Consider the following 27,865-nt stretch of genomic DNA (forward strand, 5'->3'; position numbering starts at 1 on the left):
TAAGGAAATCACCCAGTTTCTTGTTGACCCAGGAATTTTATCATAAATGGATTCTAAATTTCAACCAATGCTTGCCCTGCAGTCAGGGATGTAACTCAGTGGTAAAGCACATGCCTTGCATGCATGAATTTGATGAGGTTTGATGAGGTTGGTGAGTTTGATAAGGTTGCAAAACAAAACAAAACAAAACAAAACAAAACAGTACTGCCTTACATCTAATTGACCTCTAGGGATGTCTCCTATTTCATTCCTGGCATGGTTATCTTTATTACTTACTCTGTTACTGAAGATTTTGTCTCTAGACTTGAACTTACACGGGAAAGGAGCATTGGGAGGGATCTTTGGAACACTGGTGGAGGGAAGCAGGCTTTCTGGTGATGTTAGAGGTATTGGATGATGCTTGCATGAGAAATAGTACTGTGAATTTCAACACCTCAATAAAATCATTTTAAAAACAAAATAAAAACTGTTGTTACATTTTAATATTTGGTTTTTGAGGATATAAAGATAGTTTAAAGGACTAGAATACATGCCTGGCATGCAGGGGTCCTGAGTTCAATTCCCAGTCCCACATGATCCCAGAATAGCACCAGTTAGTCCTGTAATCTCCAGCACTGCTGTGCCTGTGTACTGAACCATCTGGACTGCACAGTAAAACCAGGTGTCACTGGGAGTGACCCCGGAGTCCCCCAGAGCAATACTAGAAGAAGCCAACTCCAAACCGGTTACTGAATTGAATATTTTTCTTATAAATGTGTGTCCTATTTAATAGATTTCTACACCAAATCATTTCTTTTTTAAAGCTTTTTTCCTCTTACTCTGTGAGTATAATTTGCTGCCTTTTTAAACCCCATCAAAAAGGTTATTGACTTTTGTTTCTAATATAAGAATGAGAATTTCCTTCTAAGTGTTACAATAGCTACAGTATACACATTGTGATATCATATCTTCATCAACAGTCCAAACTGTTTTCTGATATTTCTTTGTGATTCGATTTTTTTTGTCTCATGGACAATTTTTAAGTTCTAAACACATGGGAGTTTTCCAGTAATTTTTCACTAAATTATGGGAGTCTTCCAAGTTTATGCTATGATCAGAAAATATATTCTGCTTAATTTAGGATGTTTATTAAATGAAGTAACATTTTTTCACACATCCCACAGCTTTACCACACTTTTCCTATTTGTTCTATGAATCACCATAGGAGGTGTTAACATCTCCAGCTAAGCATCAGTTGGTCAACTTCAGTTTCTGCTCATTTTTGCTTTAAGACTATGCAATTATGTCCAAGATAAAATGTGTTGCTTTAAATGGAAATCAAGCATCTTATCACCTTTTTGTTTCACCTTTTGGGTATCTTTCTGTTTTAGATTGATCGCTTAAATTTGTTAGATGATAATTTCAGTCCACTTATATTGATGTAATGAACATTTCTTTTAGATGAAGTCTGCTGAACTCTAAGTTTATTCTACAGTTGTCCTATTTCCTGTCTCTTTCACAATGTACTATTATTATTTTTGTTTTTGTTTTTTCGGACCACACTCATTTGATGCTCAAGGGTTACTCCTAGCTAAGCGCTCAGAAATTGCCCCTGGCTTGGGGGACCATATGGGATGCCGGGGGATCAAACCGTGGTCCTTCCTTGGCTAGCACTGGCAAAGTAGACACCTTACCTCTAGCGCCACCTCGCTGGCCCCCATAATGTATTATTTTGAAGACAAATCAAAGAAAGAATCATTTCACCAGTAAATACTTTAATAAGAATTTGTTTAAAGCAGAAGCTAGAGTAATTTGTTCACAGTCTATTAAAAAAAAACCTTTATTTTGCTTATATTATTTAAAAGTTAATGTTTACAAAGGATCTGTATTTTTACCTAAAGCAATATATTTTTATGTTGAATGAAAGTGTCATAAACATTTTTATTATGTATAAGGTAGGGAGATAGCTCAAAAGGCTGGAGCACATGCTTTCATGTGGGAGGCATAGGTTAGAAACTGTGTACCACATGTTCCCGTAGTGGAGGTAGCCTCTGAACATTAAAAGGTGTCTCCCCATAATTTCCTTAGCCCCATAATTAATTTTTAAAATTTGGAGCTAACTAGATACATGTACCAATAATACTATTCTATGAGGTACCTTTGAAATCTGAGACTTTTTTTTACATTTCTAAAAAATATATTGCCCTGAGTGAAGTTAGCCAGAGGGCGAGATAGATACCCATACAATATGATCTCCCTCATACGCTTTATATAAAGAAACATAGTTGCGGAAGAACATATAGCTAAAGACAATAGAAATTAGGAAGCTTTCTACATTGTGTGTGTGTGTGTGTGTGTGTGTGTGTGTGTGTGTGTGTGTGTGTGTGAGAGAGAGAGAGAGAGAGAGAGAAGAGAACACTACTATAACGGAGGGAAGAGGCCACTCTGGACTGGAGAAAGAGGGAGAACTTATCATGAAACCCATCTAGAATAGTAATGTAAACAACAGTGACATAAATTTTTTATTAAACTGTCTGAGAGGGGAGGGTGAATTGAGGGACATTGGTGGTGGGCAGTGCTGGACATTGTATGCCTGAAACCCAAACATGAATAATTTTGTAATATAAATGACTAAATTAAAAAAAATCTCATATTTTGCCATATTAAATTACTTTTACTAAGTTTAGAATAAATGAGATATTTATTTTGGTAGGAAAAGTAATACAATTAGTCAGACTAATGTAAAAATTTTCTGTTTATTCATCTTATTTAAGTCTTGTTGTATTAATACAATTGAAACAAATCTAGTTAGTTTATAAACATATAATTCCCTCTTTAGAACTCATATCTCATTTTTATTTTGAAAGACAACAAATGATGCTTTATTAAAAATAAAATAAGTAGAAGTGATAAATGACACTGACCATCTTCTCTAGTAGTTCTGAAAATTTAATCAGGGAATTCTGGATTTTTTACAAAAGTTTTTGGGCATCATCCTGGGTTCCCAGAGTCTGACCCTATTAGGCACGATGGTAACAATATCCTAGTAGCCCAGAAGGAGCAAGTCTAGAATAAATGCTAAAAGGGGTCAAGGTAACATCTGTATGAATGGCCTAGTACACTTGAGAGAAATGTTCTTGATGATGAGAGTCAAATAAAACTTCACCTCAAGATAAAACTGGAAAAACAGTGAGAAGCTGGAGGTGAATAGAGAGAGTGCATTTGGTGTTTTCACTTCCTGCACATCTAGTTTGTTTGGCGCAGTGGAAAATTCAAGCAGATAGGAAGCCATGAATTCTTCGCACAAAGAATCAATCAAGTGATTTCCTAGAGCTTTAGAATTCGGACCGCACCTCTGTTCTCGTTCTAATTCTCAAAGGCTTGACATCTTTCATATACCCTGGGAACATATTCCAAACCTGTCTGAGCTGTACTTTCACTCACTTAAGATTTAAGGAGACATCATCACAAGTACTTTTCAAAGTACATCTCAGGGCTTCCTGTGTTGAAGACTGCAGTGACAGACATTTATCCTCACTTGGAAACTTGGAGATAGGCATCGGTGTTACTGGCGTGTCACTCTTTTATAAAATGGTTCAACAATAATTTTCATAAATTTTATTGCTGCTGTACTCTTTCTTTGCTATCTTAATAATTTTTCTGCCATTTACCTGGAAATAAATGTATTATGATCAACTATGTGTGATAAATGGTCTTTAAATAATGTAATTTATATTAAAATGGTTCAATTAGCATGGAAAATAATTATGATTTACATACTACATTTGTCATTTCTTTATGGAGGGTTGAGGACATCTCAAGCAATGCTCAGTGGTCATGGGAGCTACTTTTGGCGATACTCAGTCAACTGGGTTCATAGCTCAATATATAGGTTAGAGAGGGTCAGAACTGTTAAGACCTAGTGGTGTCAAGGGTTATCAGTCTACACCCTGCTGTACCTGAGGGGTTATGCAGTGCTACAGACCAAACTTGGGTGCTTGCCTCATATACTTGACCTAACTGTTTTGTTGTATTACTTATTAATTATAAGAGTCCTAATAGAGATGGATGGATGGTGAGGCCTTTCTTAGCCTTGCCCGGTGCCTGCAGCCCCTATGGCCTGTTGGGACTGTTGGTGCAGGGTGATGGTGAAGAAATGATCCACAGCAGTCAGAGGAAGTTTTAAGAGACAATCAGCTTTATTACAAGGCCCTAACCGCCATGTGCATATCTCACATGGCTTCTAAGCTAAACTTTTATTTATTTATTTATTTATTTATTTATTTATTTATTTATTTATTTTGTGGCTTTTGGGTCACACCCGGCAGTGCTCAGGGGTTATTTCTGGCTCCAGGCTCAGAAATTGTTCCTGGCAGGCACAGGGGACCTTATGGGGCACCGGGATTCCAACCGATGACCTCCTACATGAAAGGCAAACGCCTTACCTCCATGCTATCTCTCTGGCCCCCTAAGCTAAACTTTTTAAGTAGTCTCCTTCAGCTGCCCTCCATCCATCTTGCTGACTTCATGTTCTCTCTGCTCTTCCTTTTGCATATTCCTCCCCGTATCCCCAATCTTAATTACCAATCACAGACCCCTCCAAGCTGTCGGAGGGTCTCACCATCCAGGTAAGATTAGCATTTGGCTTTGGGGAGGGGTAACATGTTTGACTTTTATTTTTTTAAAAATTGGGTGGGGTGGGGCTTGGTTCACACCTACCAGTGTTCATGGATTATCCTGGTTCTGTGTTCAGGAGTAATACCTGGAGGTGCTTAGGGAAGCAGAGCGAGGTTGGACATCAAACCTGGGTCTGCTGTGTGCCAAATCTGTAAGTACATTAATTCTTAAGCTATCTCTCTACCCCACTTTAAACTTATTTATTAAACATTTTGAAAAGGGGCCGGGCGGTGGAGCTAGAGGTAAGGTGCTTGCCTTGCCTGCGCTAGCCTTGGACAGACCGAGGCTCGATCCCCCGGAGCAACTTCTGAGCACATAGCCAGGAGTAACCCCTGAGCGTTACCGGGTGTGGCCCAAAAACCAAACCAAACCAAACCAAACAAAAAAACAAAACAAAATACATTTTGAATGATTCAGTTTAATTATATTTAACATATGATACTTTGATAAAAATGAACAAATTCAAATATAGAATTAGCATTAAATATCAGGCAGAGGGGGCCCAGAGAGACAACACAGCAGTAGGTCATTTGCCTTGCATGCAGTCAACCCCTCGAAAGGAACCTGGATCAATTCTTGGCATCCCACATGGTCCCTCAGCCTGCCAGGGGCGATTTCTGAATGCAGAACCAGGAGTACCCCCTGAGCACCGCTGGGTGTGGCCCAAGAACCAATCAATTAATCAATAAATAAAATTAAAGTTAAAAAATATGAGGCAGAAAAAAATGAACAAAAAAGGTCTTAACGTGGGTCCAGAGAGATAGCACAGCGGTAAGCATTTGCCTTGCATGCAGCCAACCTGGGAGGGACCCAGTTCGATTCCCAGCATCCCATTTGATCCCCCAGTCTGCCAGGGGCGATTTCTGAGTATAGACCCAGGAGTAACACCTGAGTACTGCTGGATGTGGCCCCAAACCAACCAACCAATCAATCAATAAAGTTAAATAAAATAATCTTAAAGCAGAGTCAGAATGAATAAGGAAGGAGAATATGAATTATGAAAAAATGGTCAGAATGGAGAAGAGAGCAATTGTGATAGGTAGTAATCCCCTCCGCATTTAATGTGCACTTATATTTCATTCAAATGTTTAATATACATAGAGATATCTCACTTTGTAAAATTCGTCAATTTTAGTGTGTGTTCCTCAAGTGTAGCTCTCAAATAGCAGTGCTCCCATCTCCTGAATCTGTTTAGAAGTGCTAGTACTGGGGCCTGAGAGAGATAGTACAGCAGCGTTTGCCTTACAAGCAGCCGATCCAGGACCCAAGGTGGTTGGTTCGAATGCCGGTGTCTCATATGGTCCCCCGTGCCTGCCAGGAGCTATTTCTGAGCAGATAGCCAGGAGTAAGCCCTGAGCACCGCCGGGTGTGGCCCAAAAGCCAGGGGGAAAAAAAAAGAAGTGCTAGTACTTAGATCTGATGACAATTGACTCTGAAGAGGGGTCCTGCAATCTCGGTAAACCAATTCCCCAGTCAGTTCTGGCTTCTACTCAAGTTTGAAAACCCTGGGTCTGCTGTCCAGGAAAAGGAGAAGAGAAGACCTCTTCACTTCAGACCAAAGATTCCTGCGTGAATTCTTGCACTGGCGAGGGTCCTTTTTTAACCAGGTTGTCAAGGAGGCCCTGATGCTTCAGACCTTTATGTGGCACCTCAGATACAGACATGAGGCATGAGGACTTCTGGGAGCAGGAATGGGCTTCCTCTACTTCAAAGGCCATGCACCCCGCCTTAAATCTCCACCTCCCCCCACCTCCCACTGCAAATATCATTCCAGCTGTCTGCCAGACCCAGCTCTGGGTGATCAGTGGTGTTGCTGCTCGTGGAAATGTTTCTTCTGCCTATTCTCCCACAGCGGTAGGAATTTAAAACAGGGCCCTGGTTAATGGTTCCAGTCTGGTGCTGTGGTCAACACTTCCTCCATTTCATAACCATTCATCTTGGGGTAGGTGCCTGTTTCAGACAGAATATCTTCTTCATCAAATCCACATGTTGAAACCTAGATACCATCTGGTGGTATCTAGAGTTGGGACCTTTGTGGATGAGTGAGTTTAGGTGAGAGAGGTAATGAGGGCGAGCTCCCATTGGCACTAGGGACCTTGTAAGAAAGTGTGAGGACTTGGCAAGAAGGTGGCAAGCTAGAAAGACAATTTCTGACAGAATTTAAATTGTGGTCTTGAAAATTATGAGATATGCTTCTTGGGTGTAGAGTGCATTATTCCCAGTACAGTGCTGTCATGAACATATTTCATATTACCTGAAGACAAACTACAAAAGGCCAGATCACCTGCCTGGATTGGTCCCAGTAGAACACCAAATAAGGTTTAACAATCGCCTGTTCTCTCCTTATCAACCTGAAGATCTTACATTTCCTGGCGCCCAAGCCTTGCTTTTGGCTGAAATCTAAGTGCAGTAGCTCCCTGTTTCATTATAGTCCTGACCTAGGGGCATGATCCAGGCCTCAGTTTACCTGGACACCACCTCCTGACTTCATGACCTGAACTTAGCCTTTTCTCCTGGCTTGCTTGAGTTCCAAGTGGCAGACTCTACTAATTTTCAGATAATACCCAGCACTTGTAATTCTTTTTAGTATCAAGGTTGCTTTAATTCACAGTCAGCAAGCAGAGACCAGTTGGTCTGGTCTGTCCCAGGAAAGGTGGTTGTTATTTCTTTGCATGTATGAGTTTGTAATTGTTTTGCTTCTCTAGGGAGAAGCCCGTGTAAGAACAAGGATAACATGGGAGTCCTGTGCAGTGCCACTCAATATAAAATTCTGACAAAAAGGGCTGACTGGATAGCTTTTGTGACTGTATAAAAGTGTTTGTGTTTGTGTGTGTGTGTGTGTGTGTGTGTGTGTGTGTGTGTGAGTATAAGGTAATGATTGCTTTTAGCAGAGAAGGAATGGGGAATGCTGCTTTTCTGGATGTGTCTGTGTTTTTGTTGATCTCATCATGCATGAGGTTTGAAAAGCCTCACAGCTTGATGTGTTGATCCAATAAAATCATCAGGGAATGAAATAAAAATATTCAGAAGATTGGCGGACAGGAGAAATGACTGTGTGAATGGCACCAGAAAATCCTTCCTGTTGCACAAAGCATTGCTGGAAGGGAAAAATAAGTCAGGGAAAAAAGTCCAGCCAGCCCATGGCTGATAGCAAAGCTCTGAGTTTGCCTTGGGTTTCTAATGGCAGGCTTTTATCCTATTAGAGTTGATTGACACTGAACTTATTAACAAATTAAGAAGTGTTCATTCCTTGAAATATTTTGGACATTATACCAATCTTTTCTAGTGAGTTGTTGAAAGGACTCTATTATGTCAGGTTGGCTTGGAACCCAGGAAATGAGCTGGCACTCTTCAAAGTTAATAAAACATCATTTGTCATAGGATTTGTAGGCAAGACTCAGTTCCTGTATTCAAATATACAATAAAAAGCCCACGGCTGAAGAGCCAACCCAACTCAATGAGTCTTCTGTCACTGTTATACTCTCAGTGGCTGGGAGTCTTCCATGTGCTATCTAGGTTTGAAGCGTTTTGTCTGTGTGTGTGTGGTGGTGGCTAGGTGGGTGGGGAGGAGAATCAAACTTCTTACTCTCACCTCTGGGAATCTTCTCTGCTGTTTTCTTAGGGTTGTTGGAGATTTTTTTTTTTTTTTACAGCGGTGGTTCGACATTCTTTTATCTTCTGAAGAGAGGAATTTTATTGATTTCACTTATTTGACTATTGGTATGGGTTAAGGGCAGTGATGGTGGTCACCCTGGCCAAATCTGAGTCTTCATCAAGAAACCATTTCCAAAAGTCTGGGGACTCATGTGCTGTTAATGTTTGGGATCTCACTTTGCTCAAGTGATTTGTCCCCATCGAAGCTGGAACAGACTGATGGCCACTGTGTGATTTGTGTCTGTGGTAACATTAACCCATCTTCCCTAGCCTCTCCCTATGTCTTCAATTGTTTTGAATATGATGCTACTTTAGGTAGAAGAGTTTTCACTCTAATTATAGATCATATGAAATGATGTCAAATTATTGAGGAATTTAGAGAAATTTTTATTTAACTTGCTTGTAAGTGATGTTATTTGTCATATAAGATGGAGAATCAACAAACAAACATGGTCCAGGGAACAAACCTGCCTCACCATAGGTTTTTTTTTTTTTGTTTTGTTTTGTTTTACTTTAGTTTTTTTGTAACATAGTCATTCATATACATTTGTTTACATATTGTCTGGGAATACTTAAACTCTTCCAGGGAAGAGTTGATTGGTTATAGCAGAAACTGTGTGGTTCATAAAGTCTAAAGTATTATCTGTATTTTTTTTGTGTGTGTGTGTGTGTGTGGGTTTGTGTGTGGGAGATCATACCAGGCAGTGCTCAGGGACAATATGGGGTTGCCAGGATTTGAACCAGTGTTGGTTGTGAAAACTTTCTTGATCCTTAACAAAAAGTTAAAATAAGAAATATTTGAAGGGAGCCGGAGAGATAGCATGGAGGTAAGGCATTTGCCTTTCATGCAGAAGGATGGTGGTTCGAATCGTGGCATACCATATGGTTCCCTGAGCCTGCCAGGAGCGATTTATGAGCATAGAGCCAGGAATAACCCTTGAGGGCTGCCGGGTGTGACCCAAAAACAAACAAAACAAAACAAAACAAAAAAGAAATATTTGAAACATTATTAATTCAAAGTGTTAAGTATAAAAGCCTTACACTTCTGTTTAAGAAAACTAATTTTATTAATTTTGATGAAAATGTCTATTTCTACTTTATAATACAAAGTAAAATAAAACCTATTAAGCTCAGAGTAGTATGATTTTACACTTTTGCTAATTTATTTGATGCCAGACATGATAGAATATGTTCAATTTTCTTCTGTATCTGCATTTGCTCTGTTGCAGTATGTTACTTTTGTTAATATTGGTGAAGGAAATTTAGCCCCATAAAGGAATGAAGCTAGAAAAGAAAGAAGGGGGGGGGGGAAAGTCATTTTAGATATTTTTGGATGTTTTTCTTTAACACTACAACAAACCTTGACAAGTGGTAATTTTCAGTAGGTTGCTTTGAAACCATGGCAATGAAAATTTCATACTCTGTTACTGGTCTAAATTACACTTTGATGGATCTTATAACCATGTGAGATTTTGTAACATAATGCATTAATTATTTTGAAAATATTACTTAACTGAATTATTCAGATATTACTAATGTTGGCACAGTGCATTTTGTATCATATTTGCTAATATCACCATTGAACTCATTAAAAGGGTCTTTAAATTGTCAAACTCATAGTGGTACATACACATTTTCCAAAAATCTAAAGTTTTCTTGAAAACTCAAATTTTGTAATTGACACAAACACTGTTGGTCATTTTTCTTGTTAAAATATAGTCATTTCTTCAGGGTTTCCCACACAAATAAAAAGGTCATTTTATTTACTATCAAGAAAATGTCTGCCAGATAGTTAAATCTATATATTCACTTTTGTTGGTCAGAAAAATGGTATCTCATAAAGAAGGGACTATGGGTAATTTAGCTTGTAGGCCCCCCCACAATTGTTTAAGAATGCTTCACAGAGAAAACTATAGTACTTCATATGTAATTAAAGTATTTTACAGATATTTTTCATTAATTGAAGGCATATTAAATAACGTATTTTCCGGTGTATAAGACGACTGGACGTATAAGATGACCCCCTAATTTTGCAGTTCAAACATAGGTTTAGGCCTATATTCACTGTGTTCCTGTGCTGCAACTGTATGTACCACAGTGAGCCAATCACAACAAGGAAAGGTTCAAAAGTTATACTGTAATAGACTTCCTCTCTGACTCTGGCCAATCTGAGCAGGCTTTTGACAGTGTAGATTCGGGTCCAGAACATTGTCTAATTTGCATGCATCAAAAGCCTGCTTGGATTGGCTGAGTTAGAGAGGCTGTCTGAGCAGCCTTGCAGTGATTGGTGCAGGATCGAGTTGAAAAATTCGTTTTGTGGCAATATTCAGACAATTTTCGTTTAGCGGCATAGTGAAACATTTTTCGGGATATACTCGGCGTATAAGACGACCCCCGATTTTTGGTTGACTTTTTTTTGTTTCAAAAGTTGTCTTATACACCGGAAAATACGGTATATATGTACTCACTGGAGAAATAAAAAAGTCAATACATGATATCCAATGATAACAAACACTTGACCTGAGATTACAAAATTAAGATTACCAAGTAAAGAGGGCGGTGAGTAGGAGAGGATGATGAAGTGATAACAGCAGAAGGAACAGGGGGACATTGATGAAACATTCTGAGCACTTTGGTGGTGATGACCATAAATGTTAACAAGTAGATTAGTAGCCCAAATTGTAATTAAATAACAATAAAATAGAACTCAAAGATTGTGATTTACAAGGTTAATACTTTTGAGGGGGCTTCGGCCACACCCGGTGACACTCAAGCCCCTATAAGGTTAATACTTTATTAAAAATACTTTGCCAAAGAATTTCATTTTTAGTAGAGAGTTGTCTTTCTTCGATATCCTGTGAAGTGCTTAGAATCCTTCTCAGCTGACAGGTCAATATCAAAGCCCAAGGATGTGGTGCTGCTTGGGTCCTGCAATGCAGTGCATACTTGAAGGCCTCTTGGACTATATCCCATGATGCTTTGGGAATTATGCAATGTTGGGGGTCAAACATATTTACCTTGGTATGTGTCTTAACTCCTATAGTACCTGTCCATATCATATCAAAGGCTTTAAGCAAAATTTGTTTTGTTCTTTTCCTTGCAAGTATCTAGGGGTGACCACATGACTTCCAGAGGATGGAGTGATATAGATAATGACCATTATCAGCAAAGCTAAAAGCCACTGCCTTGGTCTATGTGAAGACGGCAGTAGCAGTTTTACCCTCTCTACATTGTTTTGCATCATCTGTAATTGTCAACCAGGGAAGACAACAGAAAGACAAAAAAAAATGTCTTTCTATTGTTAAGAACCAACATGGACCCTTAATTGTGGGTCTATGAGTCACAGGGAGAATCTACAGAAGTAGATAGGGAGGGAACAAACTGAATTAAGTCCCATCTGTTTTAGGAGTTGCTGCTCTAGATTAAAGGGTTCTATGATTCAGTTATGTTGAGGAAATGCAATATGCTATATCACATTGTTGGAATTTCCCAGTGTTCACTAGATTTAAGGCTCCAAGAAGTCCTAGAGAAAACAACATCTTTTAACTTTGGGTTTCCTAAACCCAATTTTTGAAACATGTGCCCTTTGGGGAGCCGTACAGTTGACTCTTGAGCTCTCTCTCTCAACGATGGGCTGAGAAAGACATTTCAGTAGATGGGGGCCCCCAAGGCCTCAGAGACCAGTCTGATATGTTGTAACTCAGAGTTCTTCCTCTCTTTCCTCTCCTTTCTTTGCCTTATTTTTGATGGCAAAGACTGTGATTGAACCTTGTGAGAACAGGCTGTTAACTCCTCCTGCTTAGCTCATATCTGCCCTGCTCACTAGGTGGGAAGGTCAGCAGCTCTGAAACTGCATCTTTCTCATTGCTAGGCAATTATAAATGACAGAGTCTGGCAGAAAAGGCACCTGAAGTTTGCTCCCCAAGTCCCCTACTTGACACTTGGCAGCTAGGGTCATGCTTTCTCTCTCTTAGCTCTTGTTTGTATTAGTGTCTCCACTTCACTTCACCTCAGCTCTAGGATACTTGTGATAACTAGTTGTATCCCCTCATGAATTACTCCAGGCTGGCCCTGAGGACTTCCCAATGGGACAGACCCTTGCAAGAAACATGGTCCTTAGTCTTTGCTCTCTATTACCCAATAATGGATGAGAACATTTCCCTGTGGGGGTCAAAACACTGACTGGGAAGGTTTTTTTGTTTTTTTGTTCTTAATAGTTTATTTAAACATCATGGTTTACAAAGTTGTTCATAATACAGTTGTTTTGGACCTTCAGTGTTTTAACATCAATCCCACCACCAGTGTGATTGCCTTTCCACCATTGTTTCCATTTTCCTGTTTTTCCTATTAGTAGGCAAACATTTATTTTCTGTTGCTTGTTACAACTAAATGACTAAAAGAATTATTAAAAAAAATCTTCAATAAAACCAAATTTGTGAAAATTGCTATATTTCACAATAGAGTCATTAAGTCATTGTCTGAGGGTTTACTGAGCTATTTGTTGCTGTTGTTTTTATTTATTGAGCTTAATAGAAGTAGCTTCTATGCTACTTCCCCATCGAATCTGGTGTGCTTCTACTGGGGTGTCAGTATTGTGGAATTTGGAGGTGACACGCAGTTGCTTATGCCACCTGACACCTCTGGAATGCCAGGATTTGTAGAACTGGGTTCATGAGTTTCATGACACTGGCTGTGGGATATGAGTGTTGTTGCTAGGGCATTATGGGGGGTGAGGATGGGAGAATTCTTCCTGATCTCAACTTGAGAAGACCCCAGGTTTTTAGCTTCCAAACTAGTAAACTCTGGTCTACCCCACACCCCACGCCCCCGTCCCAAGGATGCCTTAGATTTTCCAGCTAGAAAACCAGTGAATGACTGGGAAGGTTTTGTCCTCAGGAAGTTGGGTTTTTAAAGTTGATCCCCCATTCCTTTTTCTTTTTTGGTTTTTGGGTCACACCCAGCAGCACTCAGGGGTTACTCCTGGCTCCAGGCTCAGGGGGACCATATGGGATGCTGGGATTAGAACCAATGACCTTCTGCATGAAAGATACTACCATGCTATCTCTCTGGCCCCAATCCCCCATTCTAAGTACTAGTTTCTACACACACGCACTAGATCATCATTTCCTCAAATGGCCTAAGGCTCCATGAGACATAGTCAAAAGAGATTCATGTCAGAGTTTTTTTTTTCTCAGATAATTATAGATTTTCAAAGGACATATGTGGGCATTTCTCTATAAAGTCTTTACAAATGGTCCCAGAATACAGGACCCAGGGATTCTGTCTCTGGTTTGAGCCACCAAAATGGTGTGACTATAAATACCATTTCATGAGCCCTTACCTGAATATACACACCAGTCAAAATGGTCTTCAAGGGTACTAAACTAGGTGAAATAGAGACTGATCAAACTGCAAAGTGTGGGTGGGTGGGCAGGGAGATAGCACAGTGGTAGGGCATTTGCCTTGCACATGGTTGACCCGGGATGACCTGGGTTTGATTCTGGTATCCCATATGGTCCCCCAAGACTACCAGAAGCAATTTCTGAGTGCAGAGCTATGAGTAACCCCTGAGTGCCACCAGGCACAAAACAAAACAAGCATACACACACACACACACACACACACAACCAAACTGCACAGGGTGAAGTGTTAGTGTTCCTGAATATTTCCTGTGCAAGGGAGGGTGACATGGGTGTCAGGGTAGCCTCAACAAAGAGTTTCTGGGAAGAACAGGGTTTTTGGCATTCATGTTGGACTTTGAAGTTTATGTGGAAGGCCAGGGATGCCTCAGATTTTTATGTAGTAGTAACTAAACTAGTAAACTTGTATACTAATAGTTAACTAATAGTTAACTATGTAGTAATTAGTTATGTGGGGCGTGTGGCTGTGCATGTGTGTTCAGAGTAAAGAGGCCTAAGGGATGGGAAGAGACAGTGAGGAAGTGGCAGGTCACATGCTGTGGGGCCTGTACCACTTGCCTTGGTTGGGAATAGAACTGCCAGGGTGGAAACTGTTAAGGTGACAAACAGGACTCTGCAAAAGGAGAACATTGTCATGGGGTCCTCAGTGTTGGGTGACTATTATAGAAAGAGTTCAGCTGTTATGGATGCTTAGGTGACAGTGGATAAGTGGTCAGGAGGGGGTTGGTCATAGGGCTACTAAACCACATGGGGAGAACAACTCTTACTTTGCTCTGCTGAAAATGATAAAAGGGGTGTAGATCTTGATATAGTGGAGGTGGCAAAATCCTAAGATTTTAGCCTACTGTTCTTCCTGAATGTGAGCACTTGGCTCTAGCTTTTCAATGATCTGATATTTGGTGGGTGTTTGGTGCTTCATAAATACACTGAAAGTTACCAGGCAATATGTCTGGAAAGTTTCCTCAGGTCTTGATATTATTTTACTCCCTCTAGCTAATCTCAATTTACCTTATTCAGTGATTAGCTTCCAGAAGGCAGGATCATTCTTTATACACTAAATTTATGCTTAAAATAATCCAGTATACTTGTATGGGAAAGGTGCACTGGTGAAGAATGGTGTAAATTTTATGACTAAAACCTAACAATGAACAATTTGGTAACCACAATGCTTAAATAAAGCAATTTAAAAAAAAAGAAAAAATATCCAGCATAGTGAACAGAGAAACCTTTAAAGGTGCAGATTCACTAGAAGTGCTCTGAGAAGGTTTTTGAGTACTTGCTGAAAACTACTTGCAAGCACAGAGTAGGTGAGGAAAATGCTTCTATTTCTGTTTTTCTACTTCTTAAACCTGGGTCTATTTGCATGAACTTTCATTCTTGGGTTAATTTTTAGCGAAGATGGTTTAAAGTCTTGGTTCCCAAATGTGGGCCCCTGAGAACTGAAGGATTATTGCTATGTATTCAGATGGTTCTGAAGACTGAGTACCTAATGTCTTGCACATGTTACCAGTTTTTAAATGCATTTAGAAGTTAATATGATTTATCAAATAGAGGCTCATTTTAAAGTATTATTGAGGGCCCGGAGCAATAGCACAGCAGCGTTTGCCTTGCAAGCAGCCGATCCAGGACCAAAGGTGGTTGGTTCGAATCCCAGTGTCCCATATGGTCCCCCGTGCCTGCCAGGAGCTATTTCTGAGCAGACAGCCAGGAGTAACCCCTGAGCAATGCCGGGTGTGGCCCAAAAAACAACAACAACAAAAAAAGTATTATTGAATTCATAGTGGTTACTAACAGCAAGTAAAATAATGACTAAGGCTGATTAACTGTTTTCTATGTATTAATTATGATAAGAACTTGCTTGGAGTTGGGTTCCTAGACCTCAAGAAGATTTTAATATAAGCCACTTGAATAGGCCTTCTCCCAGGGATCTAGAAGAAGCTTGGCAAAGGAGAAGAAACAAGCTCAGGTATGATTTGATGTAAAGCCCCAGATTCGGCCTGATTCACATGTGGGAGTGGAGGACTCATATAAATTACAAGAAATTTTTCCTCACATAGGACAAGTAGGCTAGCTTTCATACCCCACCCCACCCCACCCCACCCCAGTCAGTTGCTGCCGGAAGGTTGTCCTGTTATACTAATGACATAACTGCTAGGTATTTATGCCTCTCACAAAGTAGAATTAGCAGACTACAATCAGTTCTCTGGCAAGAGTTATAGGATGTTAGAAGACCATGAAGAAAACAACAGTAACATTTCATGTACAGTAGCCAAGAAAAGGTAAATTCAAGCCATAAAATGACTTAAAGAAGTCTTTAAAGTGTCTTAACTATCCGAATTTAGAACAGTTTTGTAGAAGGTAAATACTGTCTCATTTTACAGAAGAAGACCTGAGGCACAGACAGGATGCATATGGTTACACAGCTGGTAAGCAGTGGACCCAAGTTTTAAAGTCAAAAGCCCTAGATTTTGCTGCAATATTACATGTTGTTGATGTTTTCCCAAATAAAATGGCTATCATGTGTAATCAAAAGAAACTGGGGAATGAATGGACAAGATATTGGTGGTCCTATGTGGTGGTCTAACATTGATGACATCATAATCTCCTGTCAGTGTTGTGCTCTCATTTCAAAGCAATTTCAAGGGCAATTTGGATTTCAATTATTTTCTGTCTTAACAATCATTTTGACTTAAGCAATTTTAATCAGAATCAAAAGACCCAACTGTAGTTTGTTAATAGCTAAGAAAACAATGGCAAAAGGTGAAAGATTTTCAAAGAACTACAAGGCACTTTAGTTGGCAGAATAATTGAGAGATGGCTATTTGGGTGGCAGACAATGTAATTTTGATTTCTAATTTAGCAAAATTACTTAATAGGTTACACATGCCTCCCAATCAAGGTATCAACAATGGGGTGGTTTTTGGGTGAGGGGTATTGGGGAGTAGTACAAAATGACAAGTATAAAAGTATGGTCAAAGAGAAAGGTTTCTTTCAGTTCAATGTTAAATACTTTTTCTTGGGGGACGCACACCTTGCAGTGCTCAGGATGTACTCCTGCTTTGTGATCAGGGGACCATATGAGGAGCTAGGAAACTTAGATTGGCCACATATAAGGCAAATGTCCTATCTACTGTACTATAAACCCAGGCCCCTTACTGTCATTTATTCTATGCTCCTTCCTGTTTTCCTGTGTTCATGAGGATAGTTATTTAATGCTCCCATCATGGACTGCTTTAAAAAGTCTATGGCAGAGCAGATCTTCTTCAACTGTACCATGTCTGAGATAGTACATGGTTGGAGAACTTTAGGACAGCCTTATGCCCTAATATTGCATTATTATTATTATTATTATTCCTAGTTTGAAAGTAGAGTATGTTCTTTGATATAATTCAGCTATGGCTTTAGATCATTTATTATTGTTTCCCAATATGTAAAATTAATATAATGCCTACTTGCATTTTTTTTGGGCCACACCCGTTTGATGCTCAGGGGTTACTCCTGGCTAAGTGCTCAGAAATCGCCCCTGGCTTGGGGGGACCATATGGGACTCCGGGGGATTGAACCGCGGTCCTTCCTTGGCTAGCGCTTGCAAGGCAGACACCTTACCTCTAGCACCACCTCTCCGGCCCCCTACGGCATTTCTTAATTCACAAGGAAACTGGTAGGATCAAATAAATATGAATACTAACACAAACACCTTAAAAGTAAGAAGTAAGTGGCAGGAGAGTGGGTAAGGATTTACCTTATATACTTACTACCTACACAGTCTTAATACCAGGCACCCCATATGGTTTCTCAAGTCTGGTTAGGAGAAAACCCTAAGTACAACTGTGTGTGGCCATACTTGTCCCATCCCCCAAATGTTAAAAAAAATAGAAAGCGTAGTGAAGTAAACATTATTTAGAACATTTTTCTCTCTGATAGAAACCTGAAAATTCTAGCAATGATGGTTAAGTAGGTCTTAATGTTGATGGCAGCCTTCACAGATTATAGAAACTGTTTTAAAACCTTTTTTTTTTTTGTGTGTGTGTGGATTTTTTTGGGTCACACCCAGCAGCACTCAGGAGTTACTCCTGGCTCTATGCTAAGAAATTGCTCCTGGCGAGCTTGAGGGACCATATGGGATGCCAGTATTCGAACCAATGTCCTTCTGCATGCAAGGCAAACTCCCTACCTCCATGCTATCTCTCTGTCCCCTGAAGTCTTTATTATATCAAGCATAGTAAAATATTTTCATATCTCCCATTAAATAAAATGTATATTTATTTTGATAAAATATTTATACAAATTTTAATTAAAGAGCATCATTAGGTTTTATATTTTAGAAACAATAGCCTTTAAAAGACCTCTAAGACAATTTTGGCAGGTTTTTTAAAATCTCATTTATATCAGTCACTGTAATGTCTTATATCTGGTAAATATCCTTAGAGAAAAGACATGTCAAACTAAGTCAATTTTTAGTAGAAAGAATAAATAAATAATAAAATTAGAAAGAATAAAATTCCCTCTGTACTTTAACAGGCTAACTCTCTTAGGTTGACATGGATGTTGGTACTAGAAAAGAATACTAGAAGGCCACATGTAATGGCCTGAAGCTGATGTTTAGGGTGCTGGGAAAAGCAGTAAGTACACGTATATGAGTGTATGTGTATATACATGGGTGTATGGTAACTGGAATGATGTATAATGTGATTAGGGTAAATGACTTTGAAAGAAAGGGGATCATCAAAGTTAATGGTATACAGTAGGCAGAATAGCACTGGAAGGGTCTTAGAGGACCAAATGATACACTCGGATCAAACTTGAGTTGGGTGCACGCAAGGCAGCACCCTACCTACTGTACTGTCACTCTGACTTATATATAAAGTATAATACTCTATTTTTTTTTTTACTGTGTAGGGCCTATAAATACGTTTGTGTGTTTGGAGTCTATAAATATGATGCGATTTTACTTCCATGAGCAGGTCATACTGTATTATGAATATAATATGACTTTTCTGGCTTTATCAGGGCTTTAGATCAGGGACAAATAAATTAATCAAAAGGGAAATGTCCTAACTGGGCACACCTCCTCAAACAAATCCTTTAAATGGAACTCTAGAGGTCAATAGAGATGGAAGAAGGGAGATAAAATTCCTTGCTCAAGGGGCTGAAGCGATGGTGCAGCGTTAGGCATACAGCTGATCCAGGCTCGATCCCCCGGAGTCCCATATGGTCCCCCAAGACAGGAGCGATTTTGGAGTGCATAGCTGAGCGTCACCGAGTGTGGCACCCCCAAAATTCCTTGCTCAAAAGGTAAATGAGGACCAGATCAATAGCACAGAGGTAGGGCATTTGCCTTGCACACTGCTGATGGGGGACGAACCTGGAGCAATTTATGAGCAAAGAGCCAGGAGTAACCCCTGAGTGCTGCCAGGTGTGGCCCCCAAACAAAAATCAACCAACCAACCAACCAACCAACCAACCAACCAACCAACCAACCAAACAAACAAACAAACAGAAAAAACCCAAAAGGTAAATGTGTCTTCTTCAGAGCTTTCACCTCTGTTGTGAAGGTATTTGAAGAAGCCTTTGGGAGTTAATTAGCGTTAAATGAAATGATGAAGGTGGATCCAATGATGGGATTCGTGTGCACAAGCTGAGAGATTCCAGACAACTACTATCTCTTGAATCTTGTCTAGGTATAAAGAAGAGATCTGTTGGCGGACCATGATGTGGGACTTCCAGTCCACTGAGAGAATAAAGCTTTGTTTACAGACCTCTCAGTTTTTAGAATCTTGCTTTGACAGCCTGAGAAAATTAATCTAGCCTCCAACAAGCAAACCCTCTATGCTGTCAGTGGGTTAGAGGGCAGGAATAACAGGTCTTTAGCTGCTGAAGACCTAAATTCTAGAGCTTTAAAGATCTGAATTCAGACAGTATGCTTCTCTGATGACAGCCCCAGCTCCCGATGAAGAAGCAGCCTCATGAAACTTTAGTTAGAAAGCAGAACTAAGTAATAACAAGTTCCCAAGCCATTGAAACTGTCAGATTAAAAACATAGGTGTTGATTTAGGCTACTGGGTGGTTTGTGGTAATTTGTTGCACAGCATAGAAAATGAACACACAGTGCTGACAGGAGGTCAGTCTTTGCTTGGGAACATAGATCTGTGATGGGCTGATGTGGGGGTGGGTGGGCACCTAGTTTTCTCTCATGTTCCTCCTTACTGCCACTCAACTGAATATGCATGTGGTTCACATTGTATTTATCTCAGGCAAGGTAAGGAAAGTCTGACTAATTGTGCTTTCCATGCATGTGGTTGCCTGTATATTTCCCTCCAATAGTAGCTCAGAATGATTGAATCAGGAATTGCAAAGACAAGAGAGTGAGGACCTCTTATCAACCACAGCTTAAATGAATAGAGTTATCAGCGACCAATAATGTTTCTCAGGATATTTCTAATACTTCTTTTCTGTTTATGACAGTTGCTCTTTACCTGCTTTCAAACAGGTCAGCCTGAAGCTGGAACAGTGTTGGGTCACCAGGAAGTTGTCTATCTTGTTTTCTTTCTCCAGAGTTGAAAAGGCTAAAACTCCCTTTGTTTCTCATAAGTTTCTTTTCTTTTTAAATATATTTTTTTTAATTTAAGCACCATGATTAAATACACGATTAAAGTTGGGTTTTAGTCATAAAAAGAATAACCCCCCTTCACTAGTGCAACATTCTCACCAGCAATGCACCCCATCTCCTTTCTTTCCCACCTTTTGCCTGTATTCAAGACAGGCATTCTACTTCTCTCATTCAGTACCATTGCCATGATAGTGTAGTCATCTCTCTACACTCATCACTCTTTGTGGTGAACTTTACATTGATAGCTGGTCCTTCCAGCCCTCATCTTTGTTGTCTCTGGGCATTATTACAATAATGCCTTTTTTTTTAAATCCATAGATGAATGAGACTATTCTGTATTTATTTCTCTCCCTCTGACTTATTTCACTCAGTATAATAGATTCCATGTCTATCCATGTCTAGAAAAATTTCATGACTTCATTTCTCCTTATGGCTGCATAATATTCCATTGTGTATATGTACCTTGTACATATACATTTCTTTAGTCATTCATCTATTGATGGGCATTCCAGATTCTGGCTATTGTAAATAGCACTGCAATGAATATATAGGTGTGAGGAAGGCATTTTTGTATTTTTTTTGTGTTCCTAGAGTATATTCCTAGGAATGGTACAGCTGGATCATATGGGAGCTCAATTTCCAGTCTTTTGAGGAATCTACATATTGTTTTCCATAAAGGCTGGACAACATGGCTTCCCACCAGCAGTGAATGAGAGTTACTTTCTCTCTACATCCTGGCCAGCACTTATTGTTCTTGTTCTTTACGATGTGTGCCAGTCTCTGTGATGTGAGAAGGTATCTATCTCATTGTTTTGATTTGCATCTCCCTGATGATTAGGGATGTGGAGCATTTTATCATGTGCCTTTTGGCCATTTATAATTTTTATTTTAGAAATTGTTCATTTCTTCCCATTTTTTTTGATAGGGTTAGATGTTTTTCTCTTGTCAAGTTCTGTCACTACCTTGTATATCTTCGATATTAGCCCCTTATCTGTTGGGTATTGATTGAATAGTTTCTCCAGTTTTGTGGGTGGCTTTTGTAACCTGGGCACTATTTCCTTTACAGTGCAGAAGCTTCTCAGCTTAATATAGTCCCATCTGTTTATCTCTGTTTCCACTTGTTTGGAGAGTGCTGTTTCCTCTTTGAAGATCTTTAGGTGGAAGAAAGTGGAGTTTCCCTAGAACAAAATAAAGCAAAACAAAATAAAATACAACTAACTCTCCTTTCAAGTTAGGGAAAGAAAATGCTTCCAGGGGGGAACCTGGTGGGTGTAAACTGGGCAGTTTCAAGGAACTGATTTGGTTTTGTGTCTTCTACATTTTGCTGGGCTTAATTAAAAATAGTTTTATCTGTGGGAATGAGCCTCTTTGTCTCATGATACAGATCATCCGCATAATCCCTCTCACAAAGATTTTTTTTCATAATCTGGTAATAATTATTTCTTTGTCAAGTCAATCACCTAACACCCCTCCAACATTTGAAACCATAATCAGTTGAATGTTTCTCTTTGAAATCATTATTTCTATAATTACCAGTTTGTTCATTAAGAGGACATTAACATTAAAAATATGCCAGAGTAAGAAATAATTCATGATCATGAATCACCTGCCAAATGTTTATGATAAAAATCTACTGATTATTTTGGGATTTGTTTACTAAATCTGACATCTGATATCAGTTTATATTTTAAAGTTATTTTAGTTTAGTTTCTAGCAAAGTGCTTGTTAAAGCCAGAGAAGTTAAATTTTTATTTTTGTTTATTTTTGAGAAATACTAGGTGGTGCTCGGAGCGTCCTGGTGGTGCTCAACGGGACCATGTTAGATGCCAAAGGTTGATCCTGTTGGCGTGTGCAAGGCAAACATCATCCCCACTGTACTATCTCTCCAAACCCAGAGGTTGGATTTTTTGTTTTGTTCCATTTTGGGGCTACACCCAGTGGCACAAATGGGTCACTCCTGGCTTTACACTTAGTAATCACTCTTGGCAGGATCATGAGATCATATGGCATGTTGGTAATAGAATCTAGGTCAGCCATATGCTATACGATGGCTCTGGTTCCTAGATTTTTTTTTAAATTTTGTTTGAAGGTCACACTGGCTATCAATGCTCAGGGCTTCCTCCAGGCTCTCTGCTCAGGAATCACTCCTGTTGTTGCTTGGGTAACCCTATGGGATGGTTCCTAGATTTTCTAGAACTATCTGGAGCAATTGTACAGGTACCTTGTATGAAACCAACCCAGGCTCTTTTTCCACATGATCCCCAAAACACCACTAGAACTAATTTCTGAATGCAGAGACAGAGTAACCTCTGAGTATCTTTGAGTTGTGGTCACAAACGATTTTAATAAAGTACAGCCAGAATAGGGCAGAGGGATCCTGTAAGTGTCAGTCCTGATGTCATGTAGACCTTAGTCCAGTCGCACCATCATTAATATAATAGAAACCCTAACCCCTGTTCCCCATTACTTTCCTACCTCATATTCCTTCCCATAATTTCTTTCCTGTTACTTATGAGTAAACTTATCCTGTATTTTCTTGCTTTAACATCATTTAATTCAACCAGTTCTACTCTATCCAATTTGTGGCAAAGGCAAAATTTCACTTTTTCTTCTAGTTGATTAGCATTCCACTGTATTTTTTTTTTTGTTATTGTTGTTTTGGGGTCACACCGGGCAGTGCTCAGAGGTTACTCTTGGCTCTGTACTCAGAAATCTCTCCTGACAGGCACAGGGGACCATATGGGATGCCAGGATTTAAACCACTTCTGTCCTGGGTCAGCTGCATGCAAGGCAAACACTGTACTATCTCTCCGGCCCCTCCACTCTATTATTTTTATTTTATTTATTTATTTATTTTGGTTTTGGGGCCACACCCGGTGATGCTCAGGGGTTACTTCTGGCTCAGCGCTCAGAAGTCGCTCCTGGCTTGGGGGACCATATGCGAAGCCGGGGGATCGAACCGTGGTCCGTCCTAGGCTAGCGCTGGCAAGGCAGACACCTTACCTCTAGTGCCACTGCGCCGGCTCCCCACTGTATTATTTTTAACAAATTATTTTATTTAAAAGCCATGCATTATATAGTTGACTTAGTTGATCATAAAATATTTGTTTCTAGGTAAGTGGAAATAAAATTATTTATAAAGAAAAAGAAAAGGAAAGGAAAAAAAAGAAAAAAAAAGAAAGAAATTAGAGTATAGCAACAAGAAACTTTGTGAAAATTATTGTATCTCACAATGAGGTCATTACATTGTTGTCAGAAGGTTTATTAAGCCCTTGTTGCTTGTTAATCATTCTGTTATTTTTTTCATTCTATTCAGGAAGTGTCTTCAGATACACATTGGCATCTAAATTGGTGTGTTCCTATGGCAATGACCCCAAAAAAGTCCTGATAATATCAGACCAAATACCGGTGTACCTGGCATTATGGTCAGATTGGTGACTGCAGAGAACCACAGATGAGTGATGAAGCAGGGTCATTGGCAGAGCAGAGATTGTGAGTGATGGGTGCAGCAGTGTAGCTTCTGCTGGGTGGGGACTTGGCCCACTCTCTCATTCCAAAATTGCCAGATTTCAGCTGCGTGTTTGGTGTACCCATAATTTTTCATGGCTTGATATATACTTCTTTCAAGAACAGATTGAATTAGAAGTCCATGGAATACAGACAAGTATACTGTGTTTGTGAAAAGTAGAGAATTCTAACTTTGAAAAAGGTTAAGAAGCCATCATTTAGCTTGTCATTTGGAGACCTAGAAACCAATGATGATAAATCAATGAGTTGGGAGAGTCAACTTTGGGGAAGTTGAGGATGAAAGTATAGTGACTACTGCTTTTATTTATTTTATTTTTATTTCTAGGTCATATCTGTAATGTTTAAGAGTTACACCTGCCTCTACACTCAGGAATTACTCCTGGTAGTGCCCGGGGGGCCATATGGGATACCAGGGATTGAACCAGGGTCTGCCATGTGCAAGCTGAGTGCCCTACTTTCTGTACTATCTCTCTGGCCCTAATTACAGCTTTTAAACAAACAAACAAACAAATCCAGAGAACTATGTAACTGATAGAACATATTTTATAGTATAGATTTTTAAATTTAGTGTTTTTAATTTTAAGAGTCCCTCTGTTTCTATCATTTGCCATAGATTGTTTTCTTTTGTATCACTTAAAGTTCAGGATATTATCTATTTATTTATCTATCTATTTATTTATTTATATTGGTTTTTGTTATTTACTTTGGTTTTGGATCCTGGTGTTCAGGAGTTACTCCTAACCTCTGTGCTCAGAAATCGCTCTGCTTGGGAGACCATATGGGATGCTGGGAATCGAATCTGGGTCTGTCTATGGTCAGCTGTGTACAAGGCAAAAACACCCTATCACTGTGCTATCTCTCTGGCCTCCTCAGGATAATTTCTTTTTTTTAAGTGCTGGAGATCAAACTTAGGGTTTCATGAACACCTATTCTACTCCTGACTACATTTTTGACATAGTTTATTCATGTTTTAAAAAACTATTATCCTTCTCCCCAGTGCTTTGGGGTTTAACTCATATATTTGAGATATGTGCTTTACCGTTGTGCATACAGCCCTAGCCAAAGATAAATATTTATGAAATATGCTTATATCTTTTGGATTTATATGTGGACAAGTTAGAGGTCATATCTTTGTCCTTCAAACTCACTTGTTTAAAGCCATCACTCTTGGTTGGTGACTGTCTGGTGCAAGGATTGATCAAATGTTGCAGACTTCTGACGAAATTTGCTCCAAGGTGCCCTTTTATTGTCCTTTTTTTATTTTATTGTTCTTACTCACACTGACACTTCCAGCCTCCAATTCTAACTCCTTAATCCTCTTGAATATAACAATGATAGAAGTACCTACAAATAGAAGCTGAATGCTTTTGAAACATGTATGTTCCAAGTTCATCATTTTCTATTATATTATTATATTATATTTCTATTATATATTCTATTATATTTCTATTATATATTCAATTTCTATTAGAAATTTCTAGTCATCAGCAAGAAGTTTGTAGTTTTATAACATTCAATAAGTGTAGGTAGACTGATAATCCACATTCACACATTGAAATGAATGTGTGGGGCCAGGCGGTGGCGCTAAAGGTAAGGTGCGCCTGCCTTGCCTGCGCTAGCCTTGGACGAACCGCGGTTCGATCCCCCGGTGTCCCATATGGGCCCCCAATCCAGGAGCAACTTCTGAGCGCATAGCCAGGAGTAACCCCTGAGCGTTACCGGGTGTGGCCCAAAAACCAAAAAAAAAAAAAAAAAAAAAAAAGAAATGAATGTGTGAAAATTGAAATGCTAATGAAAATTAAACTCTTTTTGTGTAGTTGACTTTTATTTATCTTTTAAGACCAAATTCATATATTTATTAATTTATTACCTATTCATTTTTCATAAACATTAATTGAGCACTTACTACATGTAAAACATTGAAAATACAATAGTGGACAAAATAATGTCCTTTTATAGAGCTTACTTTCCAAATAAAAATATATTTTAAATAACTAAGAGGAAAATTTGATTTTACTTGATCCTGTGTAGGTGAAGGCATGTTAGAAGAAGCATTTTTGAGGATAAGGTGCTAATGTTAAGAGTTAAAGATGAGGTATAGAGAGGTAGTATAGGGTTACAATGAACTAAACCAGAGTCATGAAAGGGCTAGAGAGAGGAAATCATATGCAGGGTTTAGAGGTCAAAAAGGAGCATGACAACTTAGAATAAAGCAAAGTGGCTTGTATACAGGATTTAACAGAATGAGGTCAGCATCAGCTCTGAATATATATATATATATATATATATATATATATATATATATATATATATATATATATATATATATGAGCAGGGCAGATTTCTAAGTGCGGTGTAGGCTGTAATAAACATTCTTTGTTTTATCTTAACAGTAAATGTACATCAGTAAAGAGGTTTCATCAATGACATGATGTTTGTATTTTAAACTCATTTTGTGCTATTTTAATGTTCTGTGTCGGCACTGATACTGCATAGATCTCTTGAAGGCTTTGAGTTAGAGAGAGAAGCATATACTACCCAGGATACTGAGCAGGAAATTTCAATAGGTTTCAAAGATTTAATAAGATCAATGAAGGTAAGGGAGGGAGATATGCTATGCAAGCTGGGAACGGGGGTAGAGGGAAGACAATAGGAATCCCCTGATTCAATGTTAATATGTACCTAAAATACTACTGTGAAAGATATGTAATCCACTTTGGTCAAAATAAAAATTATTATTATAAAAAAAGATAAATGAAGGGGATGTGTAATATCTGCTCTGTTCTTTCTATTTGTTCTGTGATTTTTCTCAGGAAATACTGCTTCCTGGGCACAGATGGCTGCCTATGTTTTTTTTTTGTTTTGTTTTGTTTTTTAATGATTTTGTTCATTCAGGACTGGGGATTTCCAAAGACAGATGGAATAAAATCAAAGTAGAAAAGGACCATGTATATTTACCAAGGGGTTTATTGTAATGATGAACTCTTAGCTCTAGGATGAATTAAGAAATAAATGAAAGCAGAGGGAAATTAATGAAAGTGGAAAGATGCTAAGTTTACTTAACTTTCATAGGAACGACTATTATTGGGGAACATTTAAGTATTTGAAGGAATTGGGAAGACTGAATTAATATAGGAATAATGCAGAATTTAGGTTGCTTCAAGGGAAATGTTGGCTTTTTTATTGGGGGAAAAGAGATGACTGGAAATGATGCCTATTTTCTGGAGAACTGCATTAGGCTATGCAGAGTGGGTGATGAACAACTCCAGGGTAGTGCCTTCACATAGGCTACAATGTACTTGAATAGTCATACTCTAATAGTTGAGAAATGTGGTGATCATGCTACAAGAAGAATAACACAGGATATGGAATGGACATTTCACTTGATTCAGTGATAAGGAATCACTGGAATTAGATATTGTGAGTCCAGGGAACTGTGGATGAGAGCAATGAAGAGCAAAAGCAATGGGAGTATAGGAAAGTCTAACATTCAAAGGAGCACAGATATTGGGCAGAAGGAAAAGCAATAACTGTTTGAAAGGAGTATGGGGAACAAAGTTTCCTCTCACTAAGATTCCAGGAGATTAGGGAGATACAAATTTATCACTTGTAGTGGACAAATGGCTATGTTGAGTAGACCGTGGATTCACAGAAAAGGAGTGAAATGTGTGTTGACCCTGTGGCCTGGCAAGGGTCAACTTCTACTCCCTCCATCCCTGTCCATGCCCTGGTGCATTAGGGACCAAGAATGCTCCCCTACCTGATGACCAGGAAAGAACAATCCCAGGATGATGGCCAGACACTCTTTTTTTTGTTTTTGTTTTTGTTTTTGGGTCACACCCGGCAGCGCTCAGAGGTTACTCCTGGCTCTATGCTCAGAAATCGCTCCTGGCAGGCTCAGGGGACTATATGGGATGCCTGGGATTCAAACTACCGACCTTCTGCATACAAAGCAAACACCTTACCTCCATGCTATCTCTCCGGCTCTTACCAGACA

General features: G+C 39.1%; 1 pseudogene; it reads left to right on the forward strand.

Annotated features, from left to right (window-relative positions):
- The first annotated feature begins 6,318 nt into the window (after positions 1–6,318).
- LOC126024129 (SUMO-conjugating enzyme UBC9-like) overlaps positions 6,319–27,865 on the forward strand; it is a 109,526-nt pseudogene continuing 87,979 nt past the window's right edge.

Source organism: Suncus etruscus, chromosome 12 (genome assembly GCF_024139225.1).
Source record: "Suncus etruscus isolate mSunEtr1 chromosome 12, mSunEtr1.pri.cur, whole genome shotgun sequence".
NCBI classification, from domain to species: Eukaryota; Metazoa; Chordata; class Mammalia; order Eulipotyphla; family Soricidae; genus Suncus; species Suncus etruscus.